Below are 13,577 nucleotides of genomic sequence, written 5' to 3'. Positions count from 1 at the left end.
GCTGTGTCTTTGCCGTGGGATTTATGTGATTGACTCGTGGTTTCATTCTTTTTATTGTTTTAAAATTTTACGTCTGATTGAGGGCGGGAAGAACCTCATTCGTGCCTGGACTTTGTGTTTCTTATTATTTTACATCAGTTATTCTCGATTTTGCTTCTTTCGTTACAGTTTGACCTTCTAACATTATTATTTCTTGTTATGTTCTTATTTCTTTCTTGTCAGCCTCGATCTTTGACTCCTTTGGAAGTTCATATGCGGTAAGTTTCTTTTTATGTAGCCACTATTATGTTTTCATTTTTGATGTTTTTGCTAAACTTGTCTTATTTTTACTGTCACACCTGGTGTATCGATTTTACTGAGTGTTATTTGGAGCTACTGCAGCTGGTGTGACTTTCGTGTAGTATAGTTATGGGTTGCAAGGTTTGGTATTTTTTGCATTTTATTTCTTTGCGTGTGCAGTAATGTGTGTAAAGATTTTCATTTTTTGAAAGTCTAGTCGTATTCTGTAGTTCACTAACAAGATCATTTTTTACGCACGTTGCTCATATGTTCTAAGATTTTTGCGCAGCAAACAGTAATATTGGAATCGTTAACTAGAAATGACCTCCTACATAGGTTGCTTCTAGTTACCGATTCCAACCATTCGACGATTCATTATTTAGATCGGTTTTGCAGTACGTGTGGAAAATATAATAGAACAGGCTCTGCTAACGGTAAACTGCGCCTTCCACATCGCTGGCAACAGGTTCTATACAACGCTGTTCTATTATATTACATAATATATGCACTCGTAATTGCTCTCGTGTTCTTATTTATTTCAGTCATCTTCAACTCGTTTAAATGAAATTAGCGCGTAAATAATAGTCGCATTAAGTGTATTATTTTATGGCATACTACATTCATTTGTTTAGGAGCATAATATGTTCCACTCATAGATTGTCCATTGCAGCATCTTTGCCTTACGAATAACGTCATTGGTCAAAGCCGACGGGTGGTATCGGACACTAGAATTTATCCTCGAAACTGTTCTTACTAGTGATGGGCTAAACTGCGATTTTCCGATTTCAGTGATTTCTGTGAATGCTACTTTTCAGTATCTGTTATTCTTAACTGTGATTTGTCGCAGTTAAGAGTCACAGTTAAGGAACATAGGTCGTGTATCCCTCCGCCGCTGCTATTTCTGCGATTTCTGCTACTTCCGCGATTTCTGCTACTTCTGCGATTTCTGTGACTTCTGCTACTTCTGCGATTTCTGCTACTTCTGCGATTTCTGTGACTTCTGCTACTTCTGCGATTTCTGTGATTCCTGCGATTTCTGCGACTTACCACCGTATGAAAAAGTTACATCTGTCAACACAGAAAATTGCATCTCAACAAACCTGTCATTGGCAAGTATGTTTTACGTTTTTTCTTCCGTTGGCTTTAATTTTGTATTAAAGAAACAACTGTGAAAATATTAATAGTGTAATTAATATGTAAGTAGCCGTACAGTACCGTAATAGTTCGTATTTAGAAAATGAATTCTAACATATTGTTATGTTCACAGGTACATGAACTACATTTCAGTCACTCAGTAAAGTGATAACTCAAAATATCATTGTCAACAGATCTGAAGAAATTGCCACTGCGTCTTTAGACCGTTTTCGTCAGATGAGAGGTTAGTTTCGAAGCGTTTCGATGGACTTAATTACTTCAGTGAGATCGTTCTTGCAAATGTGATATTCATTATAGCAAATATTAGCAATCTACTCTGTGAATTATATTGCTAGTAATTAATGACAGCAAAAACTGTTTAATAATCCTTGTGTTTTTGCAGACACAGTTCTGACTCTGATTACTGGTTGCTGTACGTATCTATCCACATCAAGGCTGTTTTTGAGAGAGACTCGTGAAGATTCAAGACAGCTCTTAGAGGATTTGCAGTTTAAAAGTGAAATAATTGTGAAATAAGTGTGTGAATGATTAAACTGTGTTTTATTGAAGTTGTTGTGCGATTTTAAAGGAATAATAAATGTCAAATACAGTGAGTGAATAATAAAAATCTCATTTTCCACATGTTTAAGCCGTCCTATACCCATAATTTTCCGCCACTTACTTATTGGTAAACACTTGTTGGAGAGTGACATGCCGCCCCCCCCCCCCCTCCCCTTTCTCCACAATCTTGGTGTGACACTGACCTGTAACTTATCCCGAAGTCTACAATATGCATTTTGAGGCTGTTGATATGAAAGTGGGAAGTACAGATCTTCCAGTTAAATCAGGAATAGCTTAAGTGCATTACTTGAAAGTAACACAGGAAAAGTTTACTTATGTAGGTGGTAGTAGTGTCGGCAAAAAGTTCTTGTGTGTGAAGTTGCCATGTAGAACACCAGGTGTAAAACTTTTTTCCCGAGTCTTGAACTATTTCGGGACAAAAGTGAGGCATTCATATGACTGTTTTCATTTCTCTACACTTATACAGATGTCTGAGTTCTGCTGTGTTAACATTCCAAAGTCCTGTAGGCATGTGGAGTATTAACCAAAACTGTCATATTGGAAGCAGAATCAAACACATTTGTTACGTTACTTGATATTTTCAGGAGAAAAAGGCAATGTTGCTTCTTATTAATATAATACATTCAGAGTCACAGCAGTATTTGACCAACCATAACTGATGCTGAATGTGCATGTCGTCATATAATATGAAGGGCTTATTTCAATAGTGGTACAAGTCCATTACCTCCACTTTTCTGTCTATAATGCTTCTGAAATTAGTGATCCAAACAAACATAAATAAAGGTTCATCTCTAGCAAGAAGCCATATGCTTGAATATTTCTGGTATCTCAAATGCAGATTTGTCAGCGCTCATTTAACTTTACGACTCTGTATCTCAAAATGAACAAAAATGGACTTGTACCACTATTGAAATAAGCCCTTCATATGCACACACAGCACATCGATGTCGTGAGGCACAAGGCTCTCATAACGAAGTACGTACGTCGGTCAACAGATGACACTAGGAAAAAAAGTATGTTAACTGCGCTTTTTAGTTGCTACTTGCGACTCTTAGTTGCGATTGTCACAGAAATCGCAGTTTGACTCGGTAGCGAATAGCGTAGTATGAACTTTGCTCAACAGATGGCAGTGCTAACTGCGCTTTTTAGTTGCTACTTGCGACTCTTAGTTGCGACTTGTCACGGAAATCGCAGTTGGACTCCATGGCGTACCGCAGAGATGGACGTAGTACGAACTTTGGCCAACAGATGCCACTGTTAACCGCGCTTTTTAGTTGCTACTTGTGACTCTTAGTTGTGACTTGTCACTGAAATCGCAGAAAGCAGTGCTAAATTCGGCCAATAGTTGGCTCACGTCTTTGAATATGAAATACTACTTGCGGCTGCCAACTGTGACTGAAATCGCAGTTAGATTCTGTAAAGTTGCTACTGTGATATCTGCGACTTCTCAGTCACTGTGATTTCTAATAGATACGCGATTTCCTGCCCACCACTAGTTCTTACGGAGTTTTACACACTTCGCACCGCCACGGTCTACACGGTCCCATCTTCCCTCATCCAGTAGTACTCCACATTTGCGACAAAAAGTCGAACAATTTCCTACGCTAGATGAAGATGGAATTAGATTTTCCATGTGAGAGAATCCGCCGAAGAAACGTAAAGAACACCAGACATCCCACTCACTAGTAACATAAATCGTCTGGGATTCCCTAGCAATTCACAAATAATTTGCGGAAGTTTGTAATGTAGAGTAACTAAGGGGATATGTATCCCATACGGTACGTAACTGATGCAACGTTTTTTGAAACCCCGCGAGGTCAGCAGTCAGCAGCGTTGTGGAGAGCTGGGGACAACGTGACCACGTTGGAAGTTCCATGTGTTCGTGACAATATTGTGTTTCAGTAGCGCAACTAACACACTTGAAATTTATTTTATTTCGTGTATAAACGTCAGTGGTTAGATTGTTGGCGACTTTGGAATGAGACAGTGTGTGAAGTTTTGAGTGTAATTATAATAGGTTTTGTTTATCTCAACAAACCATCAGTGTTCAGTGGGCGTACAAGTCTCGAATTACAACAGAGAGGTAAATAACTTCTTCACGTCTATTTTGGTGCATTTTATTCGGGGGTTACCGTACATCAGTCTTGAAAAATACGTGGTGGTTCTGGTACATGTATAGCCTCTTGTAGAATGCTTAATATTTTTGCCACATCCGATGAAATTCGTACATCTATCTTCTCTGACTTCGTGATGTATTGCCTGAAGTTTTTGGAGCAGATTCTTTGTTGTGATCAGCAACGAAAGCGAAAGTGATTATTAAATATTTTGTGCATAGTGAAGTCCGCACATTTACAGTATCAGTATACGTATGACGTTCGTGATGTCCATGCTGTATCGAAGTGTTGAGCGTAACCAATTAAAGTGCTGTAGTTATTACTTAATTTTTGGGAATGAAAGACTGTATTCATTTGCCCTTTGCCATCTCTATTCAGAATGCGTTGAGTATTCATCTACTTTGTTCTGCTCCTTAGCTAACAAATTGTGCCTAGAGGACATCGAGTAATGATGTGTCCGATTCCAATGTGTCGTTGTAGCTACGTGTGTTTTGGTATCGTGATCTGCTGTTGACCTATGTAGGTCAAGGGAAGTGCCTGATTCCATCGTGGCGTAGCTACGTTTTGGTAGTCAGCTGCCGTTGACCGATATAGACCAAGGGAAGTGTTCGATTCCAATGTGTCGTCCTAGCTGTTCTGGTATCGTGAGTTGCTGATGACCTTAAAGTGCTTAATATTTTCGCCAAGGTCAAGGGAAGAGTCTGATTCCAACGTCTCATAGCTACGTTTTGGTAATGAGCTGCTGTTTACCTATATAGATCAAGGGAAGTATTCGATTCCAATGTGTTGGCGTACCTGTTTTTGGTATAGTGAGCTGCTATTGACCTGTAGAGGGCGAGTGAAGTGTCCGATACCAATGTGTCGCAGCTACGTGTGTTTTGGTGTTGTGAAATGCTGTTGGCGTATATAGGTCAAGGGAAGTGTTTGATTCCAATTTTTGTTGTTTTAGGTGTTGGTTTTGTGGTATCGATAGTTGTGGTGTCATTATAATTTTTGGAGTAGTTGGTTTTTATTTTGTGGGATGGTTCCTTTGAAAGGGCACGGCCAACTTCCTTCCCCAGCCTATCCGATGAGACCGATGGCTTCGCAGTTTGGTCTCCTCCCCCCAAATCAACCCAAACCAACTATAGTAAGTAAGTGTAATTATGACTGATAATGTGCAGCACAGTACAGTGAGTGGACTTCAATAGATCTGAATGTTCTTTACTGACTGGATAAAAGTTCCAGCATGTTAGTAGTTACTTTAAATTTGATACGCAACTATGTGCAGAGTATGTATGAGAAGGTGTTAAAGTATTAAAGAAACAGCTCTGTTGAAAATGCATATTAAATTGTCTGATAAAATGTGCTTCAGAAGCAGGTGAATAGTTGTAGGAGTAGCTTTTCATTTTGTGCCTGTCAGCCTGAAACTAAATATTGCAGTGACCAAAGCAGAGCATGATATGTGAGTTTAGAGTTTCAAGTCTTTCATGTATGATTAAGAAACAAAAATTCTGTTACGTTCTCACCCACATGAATAAACGTAGGTTATCAGTGTCTTGGTATATAATATACGTTTACAAATTCCCAGAATAAATTTAGAACATTAATTATGCAGAGGACTGCAAGTTCCACTTGAACCCTTTTTTCTTCATCTATCAAATTGAGACTGACTGTAGTAAATGCTTTTTAGCAAATTCACTTTACATGTATTATTTCTTTTGATCGAGCATAGTGCTGAAGCTAGAATTCGTGCAGAAAAAGCAAGATACATCTCCCATAATGCTCACAGTAGGATAGTATATCATAAGTCAGTGCTACAAAGAAGCAGCAGCAATCAGTAGTCATTTGTCACCATTGGATGTGGTCTGCAAAATTTTGGTATTCTGTTCTTGAGACCATCCATTTTCATGTTTTCCGTCTTTCCCTTAGTTGCTCGAAAGTCGTGGAGGTATGTACCGTCTATGCAACTAAATGAGGGCAGGCTGTTTGTTGCCATACACGTTTCGCTTAATTTATTTGGGAAGCATCATCAGTGGCCTGAAATACATGTTTCTTTTTATACATACAATAAACATATTATGTGATAGATATAACATGCCGATATATTACATTTTGCATGTTTTTCTCTTGTTTTTGAGGTGAGAAGCAATTTTTGTAGCACAAAATCACAAGCAACACCGAACGATACATTCACAATACAGAACTTGTGCTACTAAGGTTGCTTCTCATGATGATTCCCAAATAACTGAAGCGAAATGCATATGGCAACAAACATCCTGCCTTCATTTAGTTGCATAGATGGTACATACCTCCACACATTCATGCTGACTTTCCATAACTCAAGTGTTGTAATTGGTTTTTGTCATTGGACTTTCTCTGTTCCTCAGCCTGTGTAAAATATATTTAATATGAAGTAGCTCATTTGCTGCTGCCAGTAGTGGAATGAAAATAGTGGTTTTACCTGTATTCCACAGTGATAGTGGAAATTAATTATGACTACTTAATTTGAGTTCCTGTTTTTCGGGGGCTGAGAAATGGATGACAAGATAACTGTTTGGCTGAAAAAAGAAGGAACAAATGGGGTATGTAATACACCATGTTCCTTGTATTTTTTCCCATTGTTTCATCGATATCTGTGTGTAGTGTGCACATATGCTGTATAAATAAATGTAATTCATGTCACGTTAGGATTAACTAAACTATGTGATATTGCTTCACCTACTTTCAATGGAAGTGTCACCTTTCAAACTAACCTAAGCATCAGGCTATGCTATAGGTGAATCTTTCACCACAACCTACGTTTCATAAATTAATATAGAAGAAAGATAAATATTGTCTCTGTTACCTTTCTGTTTGTGCACATATGATGTCACTTGATACTATCTTTACCTTATAGGCTGGAGCCAACATTAGTATAGACAGATTCAGTTGACACTGATGTTGCTGGAATCATAAGTATTGCAGTGAAAAAAAAAGAACCTAGTGAAATTTCACTGTTGTACAATAGTTGATGACACCATGAATACAATATGGTGCATGTTTGGAATACATGGGTAGAATTTAAATTTAATATTAAATTAATTCAGAAAAATTCTTAATGCACCACTCAGTGGCATTGATATTATGTTTATATAAAAAAGGATTTTATCTGATACCATATTTCTTTGAATGCCAACTTTAATGTACAAAATAAGAATGAAGATTACTCCATAGTGCATATTAGTAGTGTAAATAATTTGAAATTAAAAAAAAATTCAGTAAGTATGTACATAGTATGGAACAGGTATTATGATTTCTTTACACCATGTTTCCACTGCAGCTGGAAGCATGTTTGTGTTGCACACATTTCCTCTGCTGTTCACAAAATGTTTTGGTTTTTCTTAGTTTTGGTCTCTGCACTGGTGCCAAAAATTTATTGTAGTGCATTCACATAGTCTAGAATGCTGTATATATTAGAACATTCACTTAGTTTGCTGCATTATATCTCGTGACAGGGATGATATGCTGATGGGAGATTTGCACTCTTAATATTGAAGATTTTGCTGAGAAAACTATGGGTGTCATTGGTGGACAAAAATGTACTAAAAAAGAATTGGTGAAGATAACCTGCTATGAGAGCTGAGGATGGAGAATGGTGCCGGTTTCTGAGACTTGACTAGCATTCGCTACCATCCAATATCCTTGACATCAGTTTGTTATAGAATCTTAAAACATATTCTGAGCTCAAACATAATGAGGTATCTTAAATAGAATGACCTCCTAAATGCCAACCAGCATGGTTTACGAAAACATCGATCATGTGAAAGCCAATTCGCAATTTTCTCGGATGACATACTGAAGGCTTTGGATGAAGGCAACCAGGTACATGCAGTGTTTCTTGATTTCCGAAAAGCATTTCACTCAGTACCACAACCACGCTTATTGTGAAAAGTATGATCATATGAGGTATCAATTGAAATTTGTGACTGGATTGAGAACTTCTTGGTACGGAGGACACAGCATGTTATCTTGGACGCAGAGTCATCATCAGATGTAGAAGTAACTTTGGGTGTGTCCGAGGGAAGTGACTTTGGACCCTTGCTGTTTATGTTGTATGTTAATGACTTTGCAGACAACATTAGTAGTAAAATCAGGATTTTTTGCAGGTGGTGCAGTTGTCTATAGTGAAGTGCTACCTCGAAGAAGCTGCATGGTGAAGATTTTGGCAACTTCCTCTAAATGTCCAGAAGTGTAAAATTTTGCATTTCACAAAAAAAGTTAATATCCTATAACTATAATATCAATGAGTCACTGTTGGAATTGGGCAGCGTATACAAATACCTGGATGTTAGCCTTTGTAGTGATATGAAATGGAATGATCACATAGGTTCAGTCGTGGGTAAAACAGGTGGTAGACTTCAGTTTGTTGGTAGAATACTGGGGAAGTTCAGTCAGTCTACAAGAGAGATTGCTTATAAATCACTCATGCAACCATTCCTAAAATAGTGCTCAAGTGTGTGGGACCCGTACCAGATAGGACAACAGAGGATATTGAATGTATACAGAGAAGGGCAGTGTGGATGGTCACAGGTTTGTTTAATCTCTGGGAGATTGTCACAGTGATACTGAAGGAATTGAAATTGCAGACTGCTGAAGACAAATGTAAACCATCCCGAGAAAGCCTGTTAACAAAGTTTCAAGAACTGGCTTTAAATGATTACTGTAGGGACATACTAAAATCTCCTATGTATCATTCACACAAGGATTGTGAGGATAAGATTAGGATAGTTACTGCCCACACAGAGGCATTCAAACAATCATTCTTCCCATGCTCCATACATGAATGAAACAGTAAGAAACCCTAATAATTGTTACAGTGGGACGTACCCTCTTCCATACACCTCACAGTGGTTTGCAGAATATAGATGTAGATTTAGATGAAGATGTAGACATGTCATGCTCAGATTTTGGGATTCTGGCAAGTATGGTAGCACCATTTGTTTAAAAAGAAGACACAAATGTCAGGAGACCAATGCCTGTTAACTAAAGACTTCCTGTTACCTATAGTGTTTTTGCGAATGTGAGATTCATTTCAGAGTCTAGCATATTTGTATCACATTTTGAACTAATCGCTATCTCAAATAGTACTTGGATTATTTACTAAACATTGATGGAAGTCCTGAAAGAATATGCAAAGGTAAAGGAGTTTAATGAACATAATTTCAATATATTCTTTATGGAATTTGGATTATATGTTATCCAGTAATGTGAAATGGGGGGGGAGGGGGGGGGGGAGGAGAGAGAGAGAGAGAGAGAGAGAGAGAGAGAGAGAGAGTGAGTGAGTGTCTATAAAATCTGTTATATCAATACACAGTTGTGGTGAAAGTATGGTTGCCCATTAGCACAAAGATTTACATGGTAATGAGAGACAGATATGATATGCCTTTAGCAGAAAGTGAGGAAAAGCAGGCAAAATACGCCATCTTTTAACCTCTCTACCATATGAACTGAAACATTAACATTGAACAGTAAAGTGTGTTTAGCATATATTACATGGTGGTATAATTAAACTTTCACTACTGCAGAGAGCCCCAATGAAATATGAGTGATCCTATGACTATGAAACACTGTGGAAACATGTGTAAGGACATGCAGAAAAAAAATGATGAATAAACCATTGAAACAAACATATTTTAATTTCTACATTTGTTAACTGTAACTTCCTCTACAATTTGTGGTACAATTGACTGTCAATCTCCCAGGAGCAATTCCCTAACTAATTAATTCCAACTTCTGAGTGTTCATCACTGGTGCGGAAAGAAGACCTCTCCATATTCCTTTATTGCATCAGCATTCACAAAGAGCAACAGCTGTATTGTTGTTTTGATGAAACAGCTTTATGAGTAAAGCACTGCTCGCATCGTCCAGACCCACGTTGACTGTCTGCAATTGCAATGCATACTGAAGCTTGTTTCAGCCCTACATTGCTGTACCAATACCAGTGCCTAATAGCAAATTGACACTAACACTACTAACAAAGCAAATCCTGCATTGCCAGTCTGAATGTAATTCCTATAAAGTTTGGCACCCTATGGTACTTTGTTTCCCCTCTACATTGGTTCAGTAGTGAAAGTTTAATTATGATCATCCTCTACTTTTATGGAAACAATCCACAAAAATCAGGAAATCCAGGTTTAAGTTGCCATTGTGGCAAGAATAAATTTTTACTCGATGCAATAATTAGTTTTTGCTACATTGATTAATTTATAATGTCTCATGTTTCTTAGATCCTTACAAGCATTTTGTTATGAAGTGATAACATGTTTTCTGTAAATGAAGCTGATTACAAAATGATACCTTCAGTTTTCTCACGTGTGTGGGGGCAGGACTATGAAAGGGAGTGGGAGCATAGTAAGGTGTAATTTGTGGATCAAATATACACACGATGATAGTAGTAACAAATTTCACCGGGACTATTGAAAAAATTATCTTTGTCAGATTTAACAATGTATTTGTGTTTCAGACTACTATTATTTTACTTGAGTACTCTTTATCTCACATCACTAAACATACAGATAAGCTTATTTTAATTGTAGTCACGACCTTTTTACCACAGTTCCAGGTGTACCAATTCACTCTGAAAAGTGCAGATGGAGAGGTAACTTTTTTCTACAATTTATGACTACGTAGAATTAATGGCTACTTGTCATTTAATCATTAGAAGAGAGTATTTTTTATGTTTAGCAGTGGTAGTGCTGGGTGCTTTGTTCCTATTTAGTTACATCATTCTCTTCTAAAATACCTTGGGTGCTGCATACATATGTAGAGTGTCATGCATGCTAAATGTAAAAGAAATAATTTACAAACTGCAGTATTATCCATAAACAATATATTAACATGTACTTCAGAGGTACTTTCTGTGTAGTAAACCTTGATGTTCTAGTAATGCACATATTTCATGAAGATTTGGGATTGCAGCTCCATATTCCTGAACCAGCCTTTTGACTGTATAATGTTTGGCAATCCCCAATGTCAGTCAGTTGAAAAAGCACAGAATATTCATCTTCAGTTTTGAAACATAATCAGATACTCAATATACAATGTTTTAAAGATCAACTTGTGAAATATGGATCATTTCAGAATGTGATAGTCGGATTCATGTTTGTTACATGTTTTATTCTTTGTTCCTGGCTCATTCAACATGTAACCTCTCCTCTACTTGTAGTTACAGACTGATCAACATTCAGGAGGACAACAGTTCAAATCTGAATTTGGCCACCCAGATTTAGATTTTCTGTGATTCTCCTAAATCACTCCAGGCAAGTGCTGGGATGCTACCTTTGAAAAAAATAAGCCAGTTTCCTTTCCCATCCTCAAAGCAATCCAAGCTTGTGTTCCTTCTCTAATGATCTCAATGCTGATGGGATGTTAAACCCTAATCTTTGTTACTTCAAACTGATCAGCCTCAGACTATTTACTGAGCTGTTAAAATGACGATATATTTGAATCAATTTCTTTTAGAAAAGTTTCAAGGGATGTAGTCCTTTGTATTTGTTGTACTCTATGAAAAAAAATATGATGCTGAAATAATGTGAGTTACAGGATCAAAACAACTATTTGTTTTCGAATCACGACACAATTAACTGTATCTGTGTTGCTTTTTCATTTCATGGACTACTGGTTTCCCACTAATCAACAGCACACACAAAGTAAAAGGAGTAGCTGTCCTCTCTAGAGTGGTGAGTATTGCTTATTATTGGTCATGTGGTCTACAGCAAGATTGACTCACTCTGGTTCAATTCTCGTAGCTTTAATCTATGGCAAAGGAGCCATATGACTTGCAGAGAAAACAACAAAAATAAAGTTAGAGGAAATTCCTGCATAGCAGAAACTTTAAACTGATAGTACATTTATGAAATCTTTGACCCGAAGCTGACTCATAACACACAAAATGTAAGGTTTTTTCTTAATTGAAATATTGATCCATTTCTGGTTATTGATATTTTTGATGATGATTCCCAAATCAAAAGTTCTAATACATAGCAAATAAGGTTTTTTTAGAGACAAGGGAAATATGATTGAAAAAATGAGTGCAGTGGTATGCTAAATACTTATTTCAATTTATTTGCTTTCCACAAGCAAAAATTACCAAAATTTGCATTTTGTATTAGAAAAACTGAACTGAAACTCTCTCACAACTATGGCAACATAGATGATACAAATGTACTGAGATGTACACTCTGTCAAACAGTCATTCTTACTTTTGAAAGTTGAAGCATCGACTAAACCATTCTCAGTGCGAAAGCACTCATTGAAAAATAGTGCTTCTGCATCCTTAAATATTTGACCCTACATTGTAACTTCCAAATATAATATGCTCATGACCACTCATCCATCATGGGTCTAATATAAATTTATTCTTATGTTTTCTTTTGTGAAACACTTTAGTGTCTGTCACATAAGTGATTCAAAAAGTCTGCCTTTCAGTAAAATACATGCTTCGCATTCATATTACCATCTTAATCACTGAGATGTTAAACAATATCCAGATGTATGATATTCTAATAATTTCCATGCAGGTATTATCTGCCAGTAACTTTACAGGCCTTTGTTCTTTGCTTCCCATTCCATATTTTCATCCTTGCCTTATAAAATCACATACTTCAGAGTATTTCATTAATCATGTTATAAAGATATCTGATTCCATTGCAAATTGGTTTTGTCTGCTTTCATTAAATGTGCACGCACCCTTTTCTCTTTTACTATGATTTTTTTCATTACCTTCATTGGACACACAAATCTGGGAAGTCCTGGATAGAATAGAAACTGGAATGAGTAAAGATGTCACTAAATTTATAATTGAGAGGGGGAGAGTAAGTTGAGTGGTACACACACATGTTAATAAGAATTGGGAAGTGGAAACTCAGCTTAAAAACTTGCATTGTTCTTCAGAGCAGACACACATGCTGGCAGCTGTTTTCTCTTGACAGTAAGATGAAAGGGGGCACTATTAAGTGAGGTGAGTGAGATGAACAAGGGAGGTGCTTAAGGGAATGGTTAGATAAAGAGTGGAGTGAGGGTTAGGAGAGTGACAAACAACTGAAGAAAAAGATGTCAACATTATGATCTGTATTGCTGCTCTCTCTCTCCCTTGGTTTAGTTTGCTTTGTGACCCTTTGAGTCTGTGAATTTTAATCCACAGTGTACACTTTGCAGCCTCTCTGTTCTACTCTGCTACTTGATTGTTTGTCACTATCATCACTTTGTGTCAGTAATTTCTAACTGAGCCTGCTTCCTCTGGTGCCATGTTCTTACCTCTGACTTATACTGGACTTTCCTCATCCACTCCTTGGTGCTTCCTTTGACCTTCTTTTGTTTATCTTTCCTGCTTCATCCAAGTCAGCTAATCATCAGGGTTGTGCCACATTGCCAGTACAATGTAGCTATGTTTATATCTGTGTACTCTGAAAAAGTTCTTATTCTGAGGTACCATTTTGCATTTTTCTT

The 13,577-nt window shown here is 37.2% G+C and overlaps 1 long non-coding RNA gene across 1 annotated transcript; it reads left to right on the top strand.

Moving 5' to 3' along the window:
* The first annotated feature begins 1,079 nt into the window (after positions 1 to 1,079).
* Positions 1,080 to 2,018, top strand: LOC126108947 (uncharacterized). The gene is made up of 3 exons (XR_007523659.1): positions 1,080 to 1,392; positions 1,547 to 1,657; positions 1,817 to 2,018. It is a non-coding gene; the product is annotated as an uncharacterized LOC126108947 (long non-coding RNA).
* Positions 2,019 to 13,577: the final 11,559 nt, after the last annotated feature.

This window comes from Schistocerca cancellata, chromosome 11 (assembly GCF_023864275.1).
Source record: "Schistocerca cancellata isolate TAMUIC-IGC-003103 chromosome 11, iqSchCanc2.1, whole genome shotgun sequence".
NCBI classification, from domain to species: domain Eukaryota; kingdom Metazoa; phylum Arthropoda; class Insecta; order Orthoptera; family Acrididae; genus Schistocerca; species Schistocerca cancellata.
This window is presented reverse-complemented; position numbering and strand designations above follow the sequence as displayed.